The sequence below is a fragment of the Aquila chrysaetos genome, chromosome Z (assembly GCF_900496995.4).
Source record: "Aquila chrysaetos chrysaetos chromosome Z, bAquChr1.4, whole genome shotgun sequence".
NCBI lineage: Eukaryota > Metazoa > Chordata > Aves > Accipitriformes > Accipitridae > Aquila > Aquila chrysaetos.
Window position 1 is genome coordinate 38,441,856 of NC_044030.1, and position 23,999 is coordinate 38,465,854.

At 42.9% G+C, this 23,999-nt stretch overlaps 1 protein-coding gene across 9 annotated transcripts in view; it reads left to right on the forward strand.

Moving 5' to 3' along the window:
* Window positions 1-7,290: 7,290 nt before the first annotated feature.
* Window positions 7,291-23,999, forward strand: part of SEMA4D (semaphorin 4D) — a 99,648-nt gene continuing 82,939 nt past the window's right edge. For 5 of the 9 annotated variants that reach the window (XM_030005889.1, XM_030005890.1, XM_030005892.1 and 2 more), the window contains exon 1: window positions 7,475-7,586. The gene's annotated coding sequence lies outside the window, so the exon portion shown is untranslated. Of the gene's footprint in view, window positions 7,359-7,474; window positions 7,587-7,933; window positions 7,957-12,588; window positions 12,770-12,849; window positions 13,017-23,999 lie in introns of those variants that run through there. The other 4 variants (XM_030005885.2, XM_030005887.2, XM_030005884.2 and 1 more) reach the window with 4 other exon arrangements.

Genomic DNA, 23,999 nt, shown 5'->3' on the forward strand with positions numbered 1-23,999 from the left:
TGCTCCTTCCTGCATCCTCCTTCATGCCAGCAACAAGATTGCGGCAGCTCTACAGCACGCTGGGTAATGGGACTGGTCCATCTGGAAACCCGCTTTTTCAGCCAAGAGGTTTTCAGCCAGATCAGTTCCCTGATCTGAGCTGCCATACAACCTCCCAGGTGTTAGTGCTGGCACGGAGAGGTTTTGGGAGAAAGCCACAGAGGGAAGAGAGAACTAGCTGTTTGGGTAACAGACCACTTTAATGTCATATAAAAGGGGTGGAGAATGTTGAACCAAAATCAGAGCTAACAGATTTTACCTAACAGTTTTGCCAGCCTCAGCACAGGTATATTAGTTACCATGGTCCAGCCGATGGATGGCAATGTGCTAAGTGACCATACTCTGCATCTCTAATGTAATTTGCCATGTAGTTGTGTCACACTGTCATGAAATCACGAGACATAAATGTCAGTGACCAACAGACTTTTGTTATCTGCTATCTATCATGTTGTATTACGCAGACTACTACGAATTTTGGACACCTCCTTTCTTGCCCTAGAAAAGTTCCCTTGATTTTAAAGTGTTACCAACTCAAAACCAAAAAAATGACTATAGAAATTGTTCCCAGACAAATGGTTAATCAAATTACTTCATTTGTAATTGAGGATTTTTTCTAGTGTTAATTAACAAAAATAAAACGTTTCAAAATAAGAAATCCTTCAGGATAAAAGCTTTTGGCTAAGGATGTCTTGATAATTTTAAGCACAAAATAAATATTTAATCACAATAACTGAAACTATTTCCTTGTAAATGGTTTTGATGTTAACCAATGGAGAATTTCCTGGATTATATAAAAAAAAATCCCAACTTGCTCTACAATAAAACTTTTGCTTCCTCTTCTTCTGTGATTTTTTTTTTTTTTTTTTTTTGTAACTTCTCTGTATGATCCAGCAGTTCTGCAGAAACATGAATAAAGAACTTCTAAGTGGGGCGATGTTGTAGACAGCTAAAAGATATATTTTGCAGATAGCCAGACCGCTCAGTGCACATTAAATGCAATAACCATAAGTCTGCATTTGTTGTCTTTCTGGGGAGACAGAAAGTTACAGATGTGAATTTTGGTATTGTGCACTTCTACTCAGATTGTTATGCAAGGCATAGAAAAGCTATAAAATGTTCCCAATTTCTGCATGCCTAAAGTGATCTTTTATATCTTTGTAAGTCTCTTGTCAAAGACTACCCTTGGTCCCATCCACCCTATCTTTTATTTGCCTTTTGTGTTATTCTCTGCAACAGAGAGCTGTGTTCCCAAGGGGGTTTTGTTAGTTACAAATTGCTCATATCAGCTTAGAAAATCCCATCCTTTCCTGTACTGTGTGTCCTTTTATTTAATGTATAATAGTGAAGCAATTGGATCCTTTGCTTTTGTTCTCTATACGAAATTAACAGAAACCTAATAGGACCAACCGGTGGAAAGGAAAACCTTACTGTAGGGCAGGAGAGAAACATCCCCGTAACATCACACTGGGAAATCATGACCTGGTTTAGCTTCAGCAAAGGGGTTGTTATTAGGGCAACTTAGTTCAAGCAGCAAGTTACATCAGGTTTTTGCATTCTTTTGGAGTGAGAAGGACAAGGGATGCCAGCACAAAAAAACACTGAAAAAAACAGAAGAGGGCACGCAAGGAGAGGAGTCTGCTTCACCTTTTATTCATGGTGTATTTCCATTGCTGACTTCTCATTTTGCAGGTTCGTGGTTGTCTGAGTGTTGACGGGAATTAATTGGCTTGTGCATTAGTTGAGGCAGATGCCCAGTACAAGAACGGCGGCAAGTACGAGATATATTTTTCGAAGTTAATCTTTTCTTATTAAGGTCCGGACTTGGAGTCTACAGGTTTTAGCTGGGTAATTCAGCTGAAGTTACAGGCATTGGTACAAGTCAAAGAATCTCACCAGCCTTGTGACCCTCTCTGAGTAAACCGGCATGTGTGGAAAGAAATTGGATTAAGATGTTATGCTGAATGATAAAAAGGCAAACTCTTCACTCACTACATAAAGGAGACGGGTCTGTGGCTATTAACTCTTACAATCAAGTTTGTCACCAGATAAATCCCTTATAATTCCATTTCTTAATTTGTATTTGTGAAGTGTGATATGAAATTACTAGTCTATAAACACAATTGTGGAAAATATGAAAAAGTTGTAAGGTATTGTAACAGTGCAGGCAATAAAAATGTAGGGTTCATACAGGAAGATTGCAAGCTTAGTATAAAGTTTACAAATGTCTCGATCCATTACTGTCAAACCCTATATTTGCTTTTCCTGTGTTAACAACAGAACGGCTTTGTTACCTTTCTGGTTTCATACTTGCCCCATATCAGTAGTTCGATATTGACTTGCGTGAAAAACATGTAATCAGAAATAATTCCTGTGATTGGTGATGACTCCATTTAAAAATTTTCATTAACTTTGATCTTTTTGGAAATGTAATTGCATTTTCAAAGGAGATGAAAAACAATATATTGAGTTTTAGTTTCTTCATTATTCTTCATGTACTACATTATTAATGTTGCCTCATTGACCTTGTCCCTTGAGGCAGGCACTGCTGACACCTTTTTTATTATTTTTCTCATTAATAAATATGTTGTGCCTCCTCCACTAGCCCATGCACTTCTTCCACTATGTAGAGTGGATAAAATGTCTTTTATCATTCATTTGTCATCCAATGACTGTTGATCCTATGTCTTTCCATGCCAGCTTGCTATGAAAAGACCACTTGAGTGGTTAGTTTCTTCATTTTGTACCCATGCATGTAACGTTGCTGTTTGAATAAGAATTATAGGCTCCAAGTTTGGACACTGATAAGCGAAAACTATTACACAAAATATTTGTTTGAGTTGTTGCGATTTTGTCTAGGGGCAAAGCATCTCAGTAATGTAATTTACTAGGGAGTTCTCATTGTAAAATATGAATGCTTACACGGAACCAGAATGAGGGGAATTCCTACCACTTTTGCCATCCTTCCCTAAATTCACCCTGTCCCTCATTCCTTTAGCAAAGTTCTTAGCAGGCTTTGCAGTGAGACTTAATGGAGACTGGACTACAGATAACTCTTATGTCCATTGGTTGGACACTAACCTACAGTGTAGCTCCAGTAAATCCGTTATTCTGGATTAGGAAGTAAAAAGAAAAGAAAAGGAAAATATTCTCTGTGGCCTTTATGGGGTTCTTGGCCACTAGAGCCATCAAAAGAAGAAAAAGAGACCCTCCTCTCCCATGTCATCCAGCCATGCACTTCTGTGCACTACATAATCTAAATCCAGATGCCTGTGTAGCACCTACTTAGCTCCCTCTCCTTCTGTCTTATACATACAGACACACGGTAAATACAGGGACAGTTTTAAAGTCTTAGAGTGTATCCTCAACATAATTGCCATGTTTATCCATAATGATATAGGAAGTGTTCAGACCAAAAAAAAAAAACCCCACAGGGTTAGGAGATAACACCCCTTAACTATTATAATTTAGTTCCATTGCCTCTGTAATTGCAGAAGTGAAGGCAATGCATTTTCTCTGCCTGATGGGGAAGACACAGAACTAAAAGGGCAAGGTTTTATCTGTCTGTAGTTCTGCCGCTGACTTACTGTATAATCTTGCACAAACCACTTTGAGCTGTTGTGTATCATGTTGCTAGACAGGATAAAGAGTCAATGGTGTTTTCCTACTCTGCAAATAATTTTAGCTCTATGTCAATTTTAGTAGTTTCATAATGTTAATCAACATTAATTTACTGGACAGTGCTTTTAAATGCCTTTTGTGTGCTTATTTTTCTATATTAAGGTTTCCAAAACTGTTCTTATTGTCATGGCTGTAAAGTGCATTTAAAATCTGTATTTTTATCATGCTATTTTCTCAAGATTGTTAGTTGAAAAGGGTTTTTTTTCAGGAATGCATGTTTGTTTTCCTCTAGCACTGATTGAGATGAGTGGCAAATGATCTAAAAAGTCACGCCATCATAGCAATATAGCAACAAAACAGTATAGCTTGAAACTTTGACTTTGGTTAGAATTGTTCACATAGTCACATTCATTCAACACAACTATTTATTCTTTTATCCTCTCATCCATTCATTCTCTCACGTACTCTGCTACTGACCTATTCATTGCATTATATATTGGTCTGCAAACCTCCGGGCACGTTCACTGCCCTTTTCACTGACTCACTAAACACCTACCACCTGTTCACTCACTCACTCTTGGACTGATCTGCCCCCAGCCTCAGACCTGGCTTCCAGGCCAGCTTTGGTCTTCCTCTCATTCCCTACTCTCCTCTGGTATCTTCCACCCTGCAGCTTATTTCTTCCTTAGTTTAATTAAGGAGTTCAGGTTTAAGAGCACAGTCAGCTGTTACAGCTTTAACTTTTTCTTGCTTAATTGCCACTTTTTTTTTTTTTTCCTGGCACAGATTTGATACAGCTTGCCTAGGCTTTAAATACCCATGTGTATATTCATCCCTCAACATGATTTCTGAACTAGGTATATTATGACTGAAGCAGTCTTTACATATTATTACTTCACAGCATGCATTATGTGTACTTTCAAAGATTATACTTTATTATGCTTATAATGGAGGTTTTTAAAAGTATGTTTCATGCTTATCTTTGGAATACCCATTATGGAGTTGCTGTGGACATGTATTAATAGCTGTTCATTATATGATCTCATTGCCGCAGCATGTAGTATTTGAAAGATGACAATCTTTTTTAGCAAAACAAATTCAGTTATAATTACTGCGAGGACCAGTGTTCTTAGCCCTACACCACTAGTTCACATACAATCCACGCTAATGTTACAGACCTTTGGAAAACCTCCCAAATTTGTGTCCATCACGTCTCGGAGGCCATTTGTTTTTAAATCCTGTGAAAGATCTTACTTATAATGGGAACTGATAGGAATTTTCAGTGGTGCAATTTATGCTACCTGCTACATGTTCCCAACAGTTATTGTTAGGGCATTTCCTTTTTCTCAACAAATATCTGTTGGTGATGACGCATTTTACTTGAAAGAAGATCCTGAACGTGACTGAGAATCTGGTATTTGACAAGGTCCAAATATCAATTCCTTGTTTTACCTCTGACCTTTCAGTCTGTGATACTCCACAGGTTGTACTGGGAATAGAGATTGAAAACTATGCTGTACAAATGAACAATATAATTCTTAAAGGTTGCAAAATCTAACCTGGGAAGAGACAGCAGAAGTAATGGAACTTTTCTCTTGGTGTTAGCCTTTGTTCCAGTTCCTTACTGCCACTCGGGGGTTTTGGAAGCTGGTGCAGACCGTAAGCTCCCTGGGGAAACCTGACAAAACCCCTGTGATTTTCCAACTCTATGCTAAGAACTGCCCTAGCCTAGAATTTGTGCAATGCAAAAGAGATTGAAAAAGCACCTTTGTTTCTTCCCTTGGAATATCATTTCACAGCTGTATCCCTCAGGAGATGCTTAAAGTCTTGTCTACGCTAGGAAGGTTTTGCTGGTACATTAATACCAGCAGCCAGTCCCAGAGGAGTTGCAGCTTATTCTTCTGCTGGTATAAACTACAGCAATTCTGCAAATAAAATATGATAAGGATTTTTTTATCCTGCTACTGTATTTGCACTAGGGATTTTCCAGCATGGCTTCAGCATTTGATCCTTTTTCACGCTCCTGGCAGACGCGGATAAATTGTTGGCAGTGATTCTCCCCCTTCCCTGGAGTCCTGGGCTCCTCCTGCTCCCCGTTGCTGTTGCCTCCCAGAGCTGGGTGTGACTACTTGCTTCGCCCTGCCTCCAATCTAATGTTTTGGTGGTGTGTGACCCTGTTGGATGTTAATGGTGTGATGGATGCTGGTGGCCCAACGTTAAGCCAGCCTAAGTTAAATCACCACCGTGAAAATGTAATGAGGGGAAGTGGATTCCCCAGTGTTTTCCACACAACAACAAACTGTTCACTGGCTGTGCGCTAATATCCTCCTTCAAACCCTACGGTTTCAAATACCCTGAAATATCAAGGTGGCCAGGTCTTGCCTTTCATGTAAACTTTCTTCTTCTGAGGTTATCATCATGACTCTATGTCTTTAAGAGGCTCTATCTCCACAATAATTTCATTTTGACAGTATTTCTCAGCTATAGCTAATGGGAATTATAGAGACTAGAAACTGACTGTCGTGTTATTGTAACAATACATACATATTGTGTAGTGCTGGAATTAGAAGCTCAGCCAGTAAAGCAAACGCCAACATCTGATAATATTTTGTTCAGCCTTGCTTAAATGATGCCTGTTAACCGACCCGTCGCAATCAAATGACATTGAATATCACCTGTTCCATAGCAATAAAAAAGCCCCCGTCATCCATGTATTGGTTCATGTCATTCATCAGAAGAGTCACCACAGACGTGCATGGACATGACGGTAATCAATAACTCATCAGTGACTCAGCAGAAGCATCCTGGCTGAGATCTGTGCCGTCACTGACCTATTTCCTTTTTTGTGCCAAGCTGCTCCTCCTTCAATATTACTAAGCAGTCACCTACGCGGGCCTATGCTTTAAGGTACAGTAATTCCAGTAACGTTTGCTTTCAGTATAAATCATCTGTATTTCTGTGGTGCCGAGAGGCTGCATCCTGGATGCGATTTGCGCTGCGCTCTGCAGCGAGTGGATCCATCCTGCCCGAGACGAGACAGGGCAGGAGCAGGAGCAGGGGAATGGGAATGGGAATGTGACGAGCAACACTAGGTGCGAGGAGGCGAGGCGGCTCTTGCACGGCCCGATTAAATTGCGGGGGCATCGCATCTGCTTTCGGTAGAGATGCCTCAAAACCTTTTCAAGCCACGCAGCCCTAAATCACGAGGGAGGAGCGGATGTGCTGGTACCTTTTTACTAGGGGTGTCCTCGAGTGAGCATCATCAAACTCTTGCCCTCTCCAGCCGGCGCCTGCTGGCATGCTGCCGTCCTTGGGGGATGCGCTGGGCTGGGGCGGGGGGGAAGAAATAACAGAGTTTATTGAAAAGAGGGCGGCGCAGCCCCCCCCCGACCCCGGCCGAGCCCCGGCGGTGCGGGGTCAGCCCCCCGCGGGAGACCGAGGGCCGGGTCCGGCCCCCAGCCGCCGCGCGGCTGCGGCCCCGCTCCGGGCGGGCACCGCGGCCCTAGACGCCCGCCCCTTGCCGCCATACTGCGGGGCAACCCAAACTTGTTACACACGGGCACCAACTCCTCCTCCTCCCGCCGCCGCCCTGCCCCCGCCGGCGCGGGGAGGAGGGGGCTGCGCCGGCCCAGCCTACCGCGGGGAAGGCGCCGAGGCGGGCGGGGGCCGGGGCGAGGGGAGCGCCGGCAGACCCCCCGCAGGTAGGAGCGCCCGGCGGGGCGGGCTACGCGCCGCCTGGGGCCGGGGCAGGGAGGGGGGCGGCGGCGGCGGGGGGGAGGAGGAGGAGGCGGTGGCGGCGGCGGCGGCGGCGGAGGAGGAGGAGGAGGAGGCGGCGGCGGCGGAGGGAGAGGCAGAGGCAGAGGCAGACGCGGGGCGGTCGCCGCTGGGGCGAGCGTCTGGCCGTGCTCGCCGTGCCTCCTCCCGCCGAGGTGGGTGCGGGGGCTGCCGGGGCGGCGGGCGGGCTCTCCGGGCAGGGGGGGGGGGGGGAGCAGCGGGGCTCGGGTCTGCACGGCGGCGAGGGGCCGGGCGGGCGGTGCCGGCACACCTGCGGAGCGGGGCCTCCCGCCGGCGGGGCCGAGCCCGCCGCCGGCTCCGGGGAGGGGGCGCGGGCGCTGGCAGCCCCCGCCGGCGGCGAGGCCGGAGCGGGGCGGAGAGGAGGAGTCTCCCGCAGCAAATGAGCGAGGGCTGGCAGGTTTATAAATGTGCTTTTTCTCCCACCACCAGCAAGCCCCGCTGACTCCGGCGGCAGCTCCCTCCCTGCCCGCCCGCCCGCTCGCTAGCCGGCGGCGGCTCCCCCAGGTGCGTCCTGGGGCGGCGGGCCAGCGCCCGGGCCCCCGCTGCCGGTCCCGGCTGCACCTGCCGCGGCGGCGGGGCCGGGGCCTCCTCCTGGGGGGGGTTGGATATGGGTGCCAGGCGTTTTCTCCCGGTCGGGAAGCGGCCCGGTCGTCTCCGAGTGGCCAGCGCAGGTTGCCATTGATGTGCCCGGGCACTTGAGGGGAGGCTGCTGTCCGCCGCGAACCGCCGTCCCTTGCTGGGCGGGTGGCCGGGCGCTGTACTGGGTGCTTGCTGTTGGGAAGCCGGCTGCGTATGTGCTGAAGAGCTGTTATCCGCTGTGCTGTTTTTCAGCCGTCAGGAGAGTTTACATCAGGTCTGCACAGAGATGCAGAGTTTGCAAGGGGTGGGTAAAGTGGCATAGGAGTTTCCTGCCTGTTCGTATTTGCCCTCCAGCTAATTATAAGGGGGTGTCTTTACTGCTTCGTGGAGGTGTGGGCTGTTGGCGGTGTTTTCTCCGTCTACGAAGCCACGCAGCATCGGTGTTCAAGGGAGAAGGAGTGAGTGGATGAATGTGGTGTTTGTAACTTCAGTGTTGCGGCTCGTTTCTATTATGTGACTGCCATTAGCAGGGAGGGGAGCAGGAGCTGGTTCCTGCCCTGGTGTGGGAGGGAACCTGACGGATCCGCAGGTTGAAGGGCTTTTTCATGTCTGTTCTCTGGTTTCATGCTGAAACATTTTCCTGCCTTCCTGTTAACCTCCTGACTTTATTATCACGTACCTCCTGCAAGGAGATGCTTCAGCTGAAAAATGTGAGACATCAACTTTAAGTCTATGACGCCCAAATATTTCCAGTAGGCTCTGGAAATCAATGCAGTAGTAAAGCTTGGGGGGGGGGGGGGGGTTGTGTTTTTTTTTTTTTGTGTGTAAATTAAAATTCCTACAGTAATTAGTGGTAGGCTGTTGACTTCTTTATGACCATCAGGCTCAGAAATAGCTACTGATCTCATACTCTTTTTTGGATACCTATACGGAGGTTTTGTTAGAGAACTGTTTAATGACTTCTTTTATTAGAAGGAGTGCGAGCTTAGGCAGTTATGCAAGTGCATCTAAAGGAAGCTGTGCTGCCTGTGCGGATGGCGTATGTGGAGGCCATGCCGAAGTGGGAGTATCATTTACAAACTGGGTTAGAAAGGGGCATTGTAAGAGAGAGAACCAGTAGCTCACGTAGTGGGGTGAAACACTGCACGTACCATGTTCCCTGCTGTGCAGGGACATGTGCAAGTTCAGTGTGCTGTCTGGGATGAGCAGGCTGTGGATGGGCACTCTTAATTCTTTCAGGTAGCTGAGGTGAGGTGCAGGCGGCTCTTTTCCACTGAAAGCAAGTGAGTGGCAAGGGAATAGGTTTCTGCAGGTATGTTCAACAAGGAAAAAAAAAAAAAGCTTTGTAAATGTGGAGCTGGATTGACAGATGAAGTCTGAGATTTCTTGGCCTAGAAAGGAGGTAATTCAGCTCCCCCCCCCGCCCCTGCAGTTATTCTGTGTACCCTTTGTGATGGTCAGGGATTGCTACAGAGTCTGCTGACAAAAGCTGCTTGCATTCATACCCACCAAAATCGGTCTATATCTGTTTTTTGGGTTGGTTTTTTTGTTTGTTTGTTTTTGGGTTTTTTTGTTTGTTTGTTTTTTTCAGAAACAAAAGCTATTGTAGCTGGTGGGGGGGGGGGTGGTAGCTCCTTCCACAGTGAATGAAGCCTTCGATGTAAGTGGATTTCTTTGAAAACTGTAAGACTGATTTCTAGACTTTCCTGGACACTAAGTACAGGTGTGCCTGGAGATTTAATGTGCTGTATTGCCTTCTCTTTGCTGGTGTTATTATGATTCAGTCCCCTCTCCTCCCCCAATATAAACAGCTACTACATTAAACATTTGATAACCTTTTGTTAACTTGCTCGCATGGATACAGCTGTGCCCTGCCAGAAGTGTGTGGCTTTATACCACTTAGAGGTCCTGCAAGGAGGAGAGGTGGTCTGGATGCTCTGGTGCTTCCCTTGCTGGCCTGCCTCCTGAGCAGCTGAGCTTCAGTGTTACCGGCTTCACCCAGCCTCTTACTGGGGAGGAGCTGGAGACCTCTCGAGAGGATCTGTAATCTGCCCAGGGCCACTTGGCTGGAGTTGGAGACTGCACTGTTCTCACTCTGCTTCAGGCTCGCACGGTCTCTCCCAGCCATCTTAGGAGGTGCGTGTTGAGTAAACATTTTGATGTTAAAATATGTTGTCTTTAGATGTTTTCTTGCAGTGAAGTAAGTGGAGGTCTCTTTCAGTCATGCCAAAATTAATTCTTGATCTGGGCTACTAGCGTTAGCTCTAATACTTGCATGTGCCCACCTAGTTTGCGAAAGGTGTTCGATAAATTGGTAGATGGTTGTGCCTGACTCTGATTCTAAGGATGACTTTCCGAAGTGGACCTCTTATTTAAATCAGTGGAAATAACAATGACAGAAATGCTCCAAGATTTTATGTTATCTCTGAACTCCTCACGTGTTTTGTTTTAGTTTTTGTTTTCTCCAGGAAAAATGGAATCTCAAGCCACAGTTCTTGCAATAGGGGTTTTGTAGATCAGAAGAAAATAAAGTATTTCCCCTGAATGCTCAGGGATGAGGTTATTTATCCCAGTTTTTGCTCTGCAAAGGTAACTTGAAATAAGTAGTGACAGGGGAGGAAAGATGTAATTGCCAAGGTTGACTAACATTTCTTGCAAGCCTTTAGTGCTTCCGAGTGTTGGATCTTGTAAATATTCATGTTATTCTGTGATTTAAACGAGTTGAAAAGTAGTTTCTGAAGGTGCATGACCATGAAAGTGTTATTCATGAATAGACGCTGATCTACTATGCTTCCCACTAAACCGAGGTTTAATTACTTGTAGACATGATTGAGAGAATTTTTCACAATGTTTTACTTTTAGAAAAATGCATGAAACAGTCATGTATTCCAGGTAGCATGTGACAGTAAGGATGGAGACTTAAAGGTGACAACAAAAAGAAGCAAAGCAGGTCATAACTTCCCTGAGTTACCCTTTAAAGGTTCCTTTTTTCACACCCGTATATAAATTACTGTGTTGGAAGTTTAAAATGAGAATTCAGATTTTCATTATTGTGGTAATATTAAACAGTTTTGGGTTGTTCTTTGTTGTGCCTAATACTCGGCTGGTGTATGCCATGTTTAGTTAGCTGAGGAAAGGTGTGCCCAGTTGGGAGGTTGTATAATAAACAAGGAGCTGGGAAGCGCTTTTGTCTGGTTTACTTGATTTTTCTTTCCCTGAAGCTTTCCCCCTTTTCCTGTCTAACTGGTCATTTCTCTGATGATAAAGTAGCATTTTATAAGGTCATCTTCATATGGCTTTACATAGTCCTGTGCTTGAGTGTCTTAAGTACATACGTGGAAGTTTATCAAAAAGAATGAGGAAGGTCCCACTTATTTTACTGGGGTTTTGAGGTTTGGGAAGGTGAAGTGGCTGCAGCGTAGCATACAACTGGAGCAAACAAGAGGAGCCTGTGAATGCCAAAAGAATGCTGCTGCAGCTGCCATTTGGAGAGTTAACTCACCTGTGCATTGATGCAGCTGTACAGGTGAGGTGGAAGCTGTTTTAATTGGTTTCCTTCTGATATGAGAGTTTTGTCTTTGTTTCTTGGATCAGTTAATGAAATGAAAGAAAATGACTTTTTCTGTTCCCACAACTGTTCAGTTACAAGGCAAGAAGTAGCACCTCATATTTCAGGGTAATGTGTGCCATCATCTTGGATGGGGAAGTTACAGGTCTTGCTGTCCAGAACTGGATTAACGAAGTCTTGCATTTAATTGTGTTCTGGCCAAAAAGCTTTTGTAATCTGTCTTTTATCTACCTCTAAAGTTCCAGGAATGCAGAGGGCTGCTCAGCTTTCTGGAGGTACTGCTGCAGCCAGCCTTTGCTGTGAGGAAGGTTAGTGCCTGTAGTAAGAAGGGTGTTGTGCTCCGCTTCTGCTAACCTAGGGTGTCCAGGGGAGCTGCTGCTCTGTCCCCTCCTGCTCCCTCCCACACCAAGCTGTGCTGCAGCAGGCTTCTGGGTGCGTGGACATGTTTCTGAAAATGGCATGAGTAAATAAGAAAAAACTTTTTTTTGGTACCGTTAGTATTTTTTTTTTTATGATGGGATGGAGGAGGAAAAAAAAAAAGCTTTTTTCAATGAGGAGGCATGCATGTTGTTTGTAGTACTGTGACTCTGAGATTTTTGACGAGTGTTTTTAAAGCACCAAACAGCAGCCTTTACTTCAAGAGTATGTTCTTACAGTGCCTGAGGGGAAGACAAAACAGATGGCAAATTAATAAAAACTTGGGCTATAGATGTGAGCAGATAAGGAACTTTTCTAAGGACTACAAATAAAGTTAAGTGAAGCCCATGTATCAAGTTTAGAACAAGTTTGTTGGTAATATAGAAATAATAACCATTTTACTGTCTTTCCCTCCTCTTCCACATATTTCTTTTTCTCTCTGTTCATGTACAGCAGTGAACTCATAATCCACCAAGCATTTTCTGCATTGATCCTCTTAAAAAACTAGTATTAGCCTATATATGAGGCAGGCCAAAGAGGATTGAACACTGTGCCGCAAAATTAGTACCTGTTGGCCTCATTGCAAGGACAGGCGGGTTCCCTCTCTCCAAAGAGTGCTTTTGGTGCTGTGGTACAGTGTGGGCTTGAGAGGAGGATGGGTGATGGTGCATTGCGAGGAGCTTGATTTGTGTGTTCCTGTGCAGGCTTGTGCGTGCCAAGCAGATGTCCAGGTGATGGAGTACCGATACAAAAGTGAGTAGGGAACATATGGCATTAGCAGACTGGGAAATCGTGACGTCCTTAGTGCATCTGATTACTCAACGGAGCTGGGAGACAGAAGAGGATATGCAAAGCAGGGGAAAGTTTATGGAGATGGGCATTTCTGCAGGGAAAGCAGGCAGGGGAGTAGAAACTTCTGCAGACCTTGTTAGTTCTTTGCTGGTATGCAACAGAGAGACCAACTGGTGTCTGGAAGCGGGTCTGACACGACCACAGTGAGGTGAGACAGAGTGGGGAGGCTGCTGTTCCCCTGTGCTTGAATATGGCCTGCCAGGTCCGGACAGATTTGCATGCCCTGCAAATGGGAGAGCTGGAGGAAAAGAGGGAAAAATGCATGAAACGTGATTATAGTTCTTGCTTTGTTCAAGAGTAGTTTTCAAGGGCAAGCTTTAACCATGTTTCTGCTGAGTTTTTCCTCCTTCACCCAATATAAAGCAGGCATTCTTCTTGCCCCAGATGATTGGTTTTTGTATGTATATGCTCAGTTGGGCTTGATTTTTTTTTTTTTAATAAACAAATGATGCTCTATGAACTTTGTCATTGTATATACAAAGAGATGCATAGAAAAGTGGAGGCTATATTTTTATTTTTTTAAAGAATGTTTTTGTTCTCATTTCCACTGAAACAGATAATGTGTTATGGTTGGTTGTTACTGGAAAAACAATCCAGCATGTAGGGAAGAGACCTAGAAATGTGAAAGTTCTTGGATTTGTATTTGAATTCTCTCTCAGTGTAAATTTGATGCATTCTGGGGAGAACGGAACAATATAGACTTTGTTTTTTTTAAAAAAACACGGCGTGCTATGAATTTGTGTCTTAAATGAGGTCACTGAGGTTGTGCTTGGCTTTGCTTAGGTTTGTTGTAGTTAAACTCCCAAGTTTGAAATGCTTCAGAAGGAGCTGGCTGTCTTTTGCATTGTTTAGCATAAAATAGGCTGGTCAGAGTTTGTGTGAGGACACACTAAATTTGGTAATTTTTGAATTGTAAAATGCATTATTGTACCTGCCTGGTTTGCAAGTCACATCTTGTGACAGTAGGAAAGAATAAACAGGCTATGCCTTGTGGTGTTTGGGACTGTCATATGTGCGTGGGTAGCACTGGTTTGTTCGCCAGAGTTATAGTAAGTTGTAAGAATGTATATTGATATATTTTAGAGATACCCTTCTCTGTGCTTTTACCTCATCCAGTAATGCTTGAATTTATTCAGAAGACATTTATTAAATCACATTTAAGAAATAAAATCCGAATTGTTAATGCAAGCAGAACACTTGCCTGTTCAGTGAAACCAGATGAGATTCCTCTTGCTCACTCGAGGATATAAGGAAGACAGAGTTTGTGGGAAGAGGCTATACTGTTCATTGGACCAACTGATATAATTGGGAAAGCGATGGGTATATAGACAGGCTTTTGGACAATCAGTCTTTTCCCAATCTAATAAAATATTTATCATCCTTCTCTGTAAGCCCTATCTTGGATGTTCTTGCTAGGCTCTGTAATTCTTGCCAGACATTGTAGTGTGGGCTGTGAGGTATTTCTTTGTGTAATTGTACTTAATTTGAGTATGATAAGAATTGTCTGCAAAACATTTGAAAACAGAGGAGCGTTCTGCACACAGTAGTTAAAATAATCAGGGCCCTGACCTTGCTAGCAGGTTTGTGTGGGGGGAGCGTAGCTGAGGTTGGGGGTATACATGCAGAGTTTTACCTGTAGGACAGGGGCCCTGCACAAACATACTGTCCTGACCTCTCAAAAAACCTCAAACAAAATAAATTGCAGTAGTAACACAGCAGTAATACTTTAGCTGGTCATTTTGCATATAGAAGTCTGCTGGAGCAACGCTATGCTCAAAGCTTCCCCCCCCCCCCCCCCCCCCCCCCCCCCCCCTTCCACATCTGTTGTTTCTTTTAACAAAAAGCGCGTAAAACGGCCAGAGGCAAGAAATTATGCATTCCTGTTTCCACTCAGCAATTGCATAATTACTAAGGATTTGCTAGAGATGCATATGTATGCGCACACAGGTCCCCTTCCGTGTTTGGCTGTAGATGTACCCTACCTGAAGGGTCCATTTGTCAGAAAATTAGTCATCCATCAGAACTGTAGTTGTAAAGAAAATAACTTTGATAGAACTAATATCCCCCCCGACCCCACCAAGAGCCCAAAACAAAACAAACCCCAACCCTGCAAACCTGCAAAGCCACTAAAAAGTATCTGTCTTTTGCTAAGGAGTAAGAGTTAATTCCCCCCCCCCGCCCCCCCCCCCTTTGAAATCTAGTGTTACTTAGATGAGAGAATGGCTGCCTCTTCTTCAAATTATTGGGATTGTTAAAAATCTGCAGTTACATGTTCAGATGCTTGGCCTTATTGAAGTAAGCTTACTATTCAATTGAATCTGACTAGGTTTTTACTCAGTGCCAGTGAAATTGATAAACTGCCTTGAAAAGTCATCCTGATTATCTGCTAGGTAAGTGAGACATAGAATGGCCTTTTCATTTCACTTTTGCACAGGAATTAGTTGTGACGGATTATATGGTCAATATGTAAGACGGACCTTTTCACAGGCTTAAGAGCTTTCCTCTCTGTGCAAATCTATCTCCCCAAAGAATCTAAAAAAACCCCAAACCAACCGATATGTATACATTCACAGCATATTAATTGTTTAAAACATTTGACTAGCTATTTTCAGTGAGGGTGGATAATACTGAAATAGTTTTGTCTTCAAATATGCAAATAAATAAAGTAATTCCAAGTGTATCTTGAATCTCATATTCTATGTGTTGAAGGGATTTATTATTACAATGGCAGAGGGAGTGTGACATAAATCTCTATTTCATACAAACACATATGGCTGCATGAATTAAATGTGTGTATTTGTATTTGCTTACAGAATTAAGATGCTGATAAGAAGACATTCTCAAATGGTTGAATTTCCCTGTTCGGAATTGATTTTTTTTTTTTTAAAAAAAAAAAAAAAAAAAAAATCTGCTTCCATCTGCCCTGACATGGGCCTCCTATGTGCATAAATTGATTGTGCATCAAATGGTACATGCTGATATTCAGGAATTCCACTGAGGTTTTTAAGAACTTTTTTCTTGCTTTAGTGCTGACAGCCACCAGGGGAAAAAGTAACCATTATTCAGAGCCTGTCTTCTGTTCTCTAATTTAATTGTTGGCTTTTATGAGAGTTCAGTTCCTGTTGCTGCATGTCTGCCTCTGTTTTTCTTCATAGCTACCCCTTCATCTTCTGGAATAGCATGCAGATTTATTATATGTCAATTGCTTTGGAAAAAGAAATTTCTCAACAGATTATGAAATGATGCTTTTGATCAGGTGAAGCATCTGATGGCCTTTGCACTCTCTGGTTTCTGCTTCGTGTTTGCTGAGAAGACTGTACGCATTGAAGATTGATTTGCCGCTGTATGAAGGATGGTGCCGAAATAGGGCTGGGTGTATGTCTGGGAGAAGGGGCGAGTGCAGCAGAAAATACGTTGAGCAGGAGTGGTTAATGTTTGTCTGTGGAAGGCAAATTGAGACAGCTGTGCTAATTTCTATGCAATAAATGGGCTTTGGGAGTCAAAGGTGTTAATGTGACCCTGTCATTACATGGCGCTCAGTAGTGAAGGGAGCTTTGAGGTTCCCACAGAGAGATCTTGGGCTGCATATTTCCATGGCAACTGCCATCACTTACACATTTACAACCTTTGATTAAAGATACAAAAAGGAGGGGAAAACCTTTTAAACATTACAAATGTAAAGCTTTAAGTAGATCTTTCATTTTAACAATATCCCTTATTTACATTCCTTGGAGTGTGGAGGTTTCATAAGGAACGCAGCTGTCCTTTCCCCATTTGGTAGACTTCGAGATGACATTTCGGGGCAAATGTGATGTTCTGGAGATAGCTATCTGACTTTGATCATAGCTGTGCTGACATCACTCCACCAATTTACTTTCTGTTTATTTACGTTAGTGTATTTTGTACCAAAATCATACTTGAAGTCTATTATGCAGGGAGATTTGTGTCTCTGATAAAAGAGTTTGTGGAAAAAAACTAATTCTCTGTTGAATAAAACTTATTTTTAAAGAGGAGGAACATGAGATATACCCTAAATTATAGTCTCTTAAGCAGTACAATGGCAAAGCCTTATGCTCGTGGGGAGAGCAAGCTGTTCCTGCAGAAACTGAGGCTCGCTGTTGGCTTGCAAACTGTGTGGAAGGGCATGTTTATGCTTGGTGCATCTTCCCATCTCTCCCTCCTCTACCCCACCTGTGTGTTCTTGAAAGTATTTTACTTCATGCTATGGTGGCCAGGTAGCAGTGCTGTGAAAGGAATGCTCTCCGTTCAGGTCAGGTATTTTTGTGTCTAATGCTCATGTGCATCATGTTGCACTTTCTGGGAATTTCTCACTGCTGGAAAGCAATGGTATTTTGGAAGCAAATTGACTAATTTTCCATTATATTTTTCTGGGTTTTTTTGTTTTTTTTTTTTTTTTTTCCACCTACCACTATTTTTGAATCATCATTGGGGAGATGGAGGAAATAATGAATTTGCTAGTGGATTTCATGGTTATGCTACCAAAAGTTGAGCTGTAATGTCAGGACTAGCACAGTGGGAGCTCTGAAGAGGGATGAAATAAAGCTGTATTTCTTCTGTGCCTTTACTTTGGGCAGCTGAAATCTGGTTTTGGTTTGGACTAATCAGTACTGACTGTAGGTGAGGGCACAAGTGGCTGGCCATGACTGACTCAGTGAGAGAACATGACAATGTAAAGGGCTGTTTTGCTAGGACTGTATGCTGAATTTCTCCGGCATTTCACCATCACGTCTTTTCTTCCAGAAGGAAGAAATGTATACATACTGCTAAGCCTAATGCCTGGTGATTGGTAGTTTAAATGGACAGGGCTGGCTACGGTTGCCAAAACGGGGAGTTTTACTGCTACAAATGTATTGTTCCATCTGAATTTCTAAGGCTGAGCACACTGTATGGTTATTAGTAGCCTCATGTGCTGCTTCTGCTGGGACTGTGAAGGGCCCTTCATGCTGCTCTTATACAAACCCTTAACGTTCCTTGAGAAAGTTTTTTAGTACTGAAAGACCTGGTTAGTTACTGTGCAAAGTTCCTAACAACTATGCAAATGTGACTGGAAAGTTCATGATACTGGGATATGTATAAGGATGTCCTCCATTATAAAAGAGAAGGGGGAAAAAAAAGGAAGAAAACTTGGAGGAAAAATTAAAAGGAATTGTGAAATACTGTTTTTTTCATCCAGGCTCGCTATGGATATTGATGCTGTTATTAATCCATGCAATTTTGGGTTGGGAATGGTTTTCAGTAGCTGTTGTGATTTGAGTAAGTACTTCTGGCTACCCTGTGAAATAAGAGAAGTAACTGCTGCCTGCTTGGGATCTAAATATGCTTTTGAAAAGCAGCAGCATACGGAGGTCAGCCTGATGTCAGGACTGTATGTCAGAGGGACTTCTTGGCATAGTTACAACATTTCCCACCGTTTTCATGAATCAGAAAGGTGGGGTTTGGGATTAGTCATTGGGGGTTTTTTTGGTTTTGGGGTTTTTGTTTGTTTGGTTTTTTAATAGTCAGAGGATGAGGCATTGTTTGGCAACTTTTGTTTTTAACCAGAGTTGAACAACTGCATTTTAAGGATGAAGCAACTATTGGATCAAGTTGCCTTACCACCTGAATACAGGACATCATGTGAGTGTATCCAGTTACACCCATGAAGAGGGTGGTCATTTGTCTTCTGATGGAACAATGCTCTCAGTGAAATGCCAAAGTCACAAACCCCCTTTCTAAGGTGGTTTTGTTCTCATGGTTACTCAGCAAAGAATGAAAGCCGTAAGGTTTTTGTCAGCTCCTGCGATGGGGCGGGAGAGCACTCCCATACCTGTTGTAAGGTGCAGAGGGTGGATTGTGTCAGTGCTTGAGGAAAGGAAACCTTACTTGTTAGCTTGCTTCTGTATCATTTAAAACTAAGATTTTAACTGCTATTTTAGGGTCCTGAAGACTTGTTTAGGAGCTTTGTGAGGGTTTATGTCCTGTTTCATCACTGAGAGAATAACAAGAAGCAAGCTCCAGATACATGATACTATTTGCGATTTCCTAAAAGGCAGATGGAGATGTGTAGAGGTGTGGAACCGAGTTGTCAAAAATTAAGGATCTCGAAAGCGCATGTTGAATTTGGAAGATGGGCATGTAAAAAGTGGGATGGACCCTGATGATCAGAGCATGTGCCTCCAGTTGGAAAGGTGCTGCGGCAGCTCTGGACTTGCGGGTTCAGAGTGATGTCCGGGGAGTTTGGGTGATCATTTCGTCCAGATCCTGAAGTGTCTGTCTGGATAAAGCTCAGCTGGCATAGGTACGTACGTAGGAGATAATATTGTAGCCTTTGTTCAGAATTTGCATGTTTTTATGTTTGGCTTCTGAAAAATGCTTTAATGGTCTCACTAAAAAGAGCAGTGTGGATTTTTAATGTAGTACTTTCATTACAGCCACTAGCACCATGAAAATGTTTGTTTAGATGCCATGTAGGGTTGTGATTGCTGCAGTGGCTTCAAAAGCTCTTCACATGACTTTAGTAGGCTTTTTTGAGACCCTTCCTGTGGTGTTGGAAGTCCTTTGTGATTACATGAGTTCAAGATGTTCAGGCCTTGACTTTTAAGACTTCATACACTTTAAAATTGTGAATGTGGTATTAATACTGAGATGCTATATTTAGTTATCCAGGCAAGATGCTATATTTAGCTATCCAGGCAATATGCTGTAACTTTTTTTCTTTACACATTGCCACCTGTGAGTGTGCCTTCCCTTCACAGACAGGGGAACCTTTGATTAGGGTTAAAATTAATCAAATATTGACAGTAAAGCCATAAGCATTTTGTAGGCCATGCCATCTAATAATAGTATACATTAAGATTCTTGTGGGAAGCAAGAAAAAAAAAAGTTTTATTGCTGAGGTAGTGACAATAATGATGCCTATCGATTTCAGCATGCAAAGAGGAAAAATACAGAGTTTTGAGCCACTGTTCATTTCAGCAAGTCATTTTTTGAAAATGTATTGGTGGAACTATTTGTACTGTTGTGAGCCAGAACACTGTCAGGTGGGTACTGCCTGTACTGGAACAAGCAACTTTATTGTTTCTTGAATCACCCTGAGTATAGGAATGTGAAGGCCCAAACTGTAATAAAACTGGATGATTATTTCTTTTCACTCAAAGTGAAAAGCTGTAGCTAAAATTAAATGTAGTTTTAATTCTTGACGTTTCATTTCCTTTACTTCAAAGCAGTTGATAAAACCATAGTTGATACATTGCTTTTAAAGACAAGTATATTCCGTGGGACTTAGAATTCAGGCTTTATTAAAATTAAAATCACTTTAGTCTAAATTTTAATATGAAGCAGCTTAGATATGTACATGGGTAGAGCAAAGCTGGTATTTTAGTTAATTTTTAGTGACTAGTATATGTAGCTTATGTAAATCAGGTTAGATGTGTAGCGTTTCTAACACCTAGGACAAAGCAGAATTGTACATAAGGTTTGCTTTTTGGCTGCCTAAAATTCCCAATGCTGTCATGTACAACAAATGTACACATAGCCGTCTGTTCTTTTCGCAAATGATGTGCTACAGATAGCCACATTGGCACAGATTTTCCAGACTCATCATGCTGAACCAACAGTGGGACGCGTGCCAAAGGGTTAAGTGTGTAGAATAAGAGGCAGGGCAATCCGACATCCAGCACAGTACCAGCGGTGTGTAATGATCCTCTTTTCTGGGGCTCTGTTGTGATTTGTAAAGCTTGTGCAATAATCTTTCGAAACCTTGTATTTATATTACTACTTTCAGTGCCTGGGTTTGCAGCAGAGGCAGGGAGTGGGAAGGTGAAAGCTGTTTGCTTTTGTAAAATGCACAGCAAAATGCAAAGTTCAGCAGAGGCTCTGACTCGTTAGCCCAGCTGTCAGCCAGTGGGCTACTCATATGAGTAAAATACTTGTGCTTGTTTCGGGATCCGGCTCTGTGGCAGGTGGAAATTGGAGTTCATGGAAACAGCCGAGTGTTTGCTGCAGCAGTTGTGGCATGCTTCTGGACTTTGGCTGTAACCCCCTGCTCAGCTCTTTGGCAGGAGGACAGAGCAATGTGGTCTAGAGCCTGAGGTCAGCTACTCAGGCTTTTACATCTCTGAGGTGCGTGCGGAACAGCCTAGCTCTGAAATTGTAAAGGGGAAGAAGCTGTGACAGCAGTGAAGACCGGTAATGAAGCTTTCCGCTTCTTGTCGTGGCCATCTGTGGAGTTGAAAACGTGTCTGTGAGCTTTAATCTGTGCTGTGTAATGGCTGTCTCGGTACACAGGGGTCATGTAGGCGTGCATCGAACAGGAATACATTGATTAATCAAGAAAGCGTTCCAGTGTGAACAGGAAACTGTTAAAAACGTGGGCTTTTCAGCAGCGCTTCTCTGTCTCAGCTCTGTCTACTGAAATAATGCAGTTTATTTGCTTCTTGACTTGAATGTTTTAAACACTCAGCAAAACTTTCATGTAGTCAAGATTTCTGTATCTGCTTACATTGCTGCCGTGTTTTTCCACTTCTTAAGTTTCTTAATGTGCCTATGATAGTTTTAAGGTTATAAAGCACTTCTTATTTGGGATGTCCCAAAGCAAGAATTGCTTTCTCTATTTTCAAAACTCCTTGCTTTACTTTTAATATGTAATTATATTTGTTTTTCAAAGTTTGTGTGAAGAGATTTAAAGGTTTTTGTGTGACTGTGGTGTGGGATGGACCAAAGGCAGTTTAATCTTCTACGGTTGATGAAGAGGTTGATGAAGACGTGAGCTTTTAAAAATGTTTGGGAAGCAGAGAAGAAAGCAAACTGAGATTTAACTGAATCTTTGAGAGGTTGTGGAGCAGACTATGAAGGCTCTTGAAACATTGATCCCAACAATCAAACGCTGTCTAATATAACCAAATTCAGTAGTTGCCTTCGTGTGGAGAGGAGGGACTTGAGGGTTGGGAAAGGACAGTGTTTGTCACTTTCTCAATTAATGATTTCCATTTCCTGCAAAAATCCGAAAGACTTAAGTGTAATTGATGGTTTTATGATACTACCAGGGCTGTTGTGTTCTGGAGGCATTTGAGGGCACCAAGCAGAGCTTTTGGTGTGTTAAGAGTTTATGGTATATAAACACCTGTGGGAGACACAGTCCCTCCCTCAAGAAGTTTACAGCCTAGTTTGAAACAAGGAGAAAGTGAGCCTCAGGGAAGGGGGAGAAGCAGAATTTGGAATAGCTGGTTAAAAGTAACTTGTGTGGTCCTGCTGCATCCAGTCACTGAGCTGTGCCTTTGGCTGTTGTATCTGAAAGTGATTTCCTGTAAGTCTTGCTGCAGATGTGGATCACAAATGCGTGGGGGAGAGAAAGAGGGCAGTAGCTGTTAGTTTATTGAACAAGCTGCAAAACGAAATGGGTGCGGGGCAGGGAATATGAGTGTCAGCCACAGGTCTGAGCTGTGTGGCTTGGTGTCAGACGTCAGGAGTGGGTATCTAGCAAAGGGGCAGAGTTGGGAAGGATGGAAAACTGGATAAAAAGAAACGATTACGGGATTTAAGTGTCTTCACAGAAAAGATGATTTTGGTGGTTCTTTGAGAATGAGGATATTGAGGATCATGTCTAGATTTTCTTTTTCCAGTAAATGTGTGATGTGGGGAAGAGAAGGTGACTCGTTTTGAAGAAATACACCTGTGCAATTTGTAGATGCTGAGGTTCTGTTCTGGAGTGAAACTACAGCATGTGTTACTGATCTGATGAAAGCTGAACTTTGTATTATTCTGATTCACACATTTCCTTCTTGGTATACGCACTGCAAGTGTGTTAGCAAAGCCCACGAGCATGTTTTTTCTCTCCATCTCTCCAATTTATTGGGAAATAGGTATCTAGTCTTATTTTCAAAGGTGTTTCCACAGAGAGGTAAATTTGTCCCATTTTGTAAACCTAGGGAAATTTACTGGTATCCTTCTTCTGCCAGGGCACAAGAGCTTGCAAATCTACTGCTGCTTATTATCAAGTTCACAATGTGATAAAAATTTGAAGATAACACAACTGATTATTGCTTGTGTATATGTATCTAGGTATAGCAAATGTGTTGTGAGTTCATTTCTACAAATGGATTTTCCCTGAGGTTTGTATGCAGTTTGCGCTGATTGATCCTCAGTGATAGCAGTATCGATAAGCTAAGTCCTAATAGGCAGCTGGTATAATAGTGTGAAGTGGGTTTTTGGAGGGCAGCCTTATTGGAATATGGCTCTCATTAGAGGAGAGCACCACATTTAAAGTCATTTTAGTTATTGATGTAGCAGTAGTGCCTTGTGGAGACAGTGTGATTACTCCAGGGAGAAGGTGGAAATGCCTCACATCACTCAGCTGTCCTCCTGCTGATTAGGGAGTGACACTGTCCAAGATGCCTTTCAGATGCAGGCAATTATTTTCAGCCGGAGAGATGTTAACCAAGAACTGAAGCCTGAGGGGAGGAAAGGGTGAACAGGGCCGGAGAGGGATGGGAGCACTCACAAAACACTAGCATTTATTCTGCTGCTTCTGAGTATTGGTCTCTCTTTAGAAAGCTTTCACCATTTGCATGGTGAAGCATTTCTTGCTTGTGGCTGACTGCGCAGAGCTAAGTGTTCTGTTTCATATTCTTATTTTTACACTTGCTTAAATATAAAACAACTTAGTGCTAACTTGCATCCTGCTGTATAGTTAGTGAGACCAGCACAGATGCTTTTTATTCTTGCTACTCTTTTCAGATAGTATTGGGGGTTTTTGTTTTGTTTTTGTTTTAATATTGATCCAAAATCTAGTTTTAAGCAGCAAAGGGATTTATATCCAGCAGGCTGCTGCCATGCAGTCATTATTTTTGCGGCAGACTCATTAGTTGATAACAAAATTCAGGCCACTGCCAACTGCTCAAGGCAACCTTTTGCTACAGTCTTTGTAAGAGAGCTGTGAGAACAGCCATGCAGCTTGGGTTGCAGGTAAGAAATTAATTTTTTAGATATTTTGTAAGGCAGTATAAATTGAAAGCTCATTTAAAGATTCTTTATCAAGTAAATTAGTTGTCATAATAGAGAAAAATTTAGTAGCAGCAGAAAATAATTGTCTTAACTTGTAAAATGCTGTAATCTAGGCTCCAAATGAGAGAGG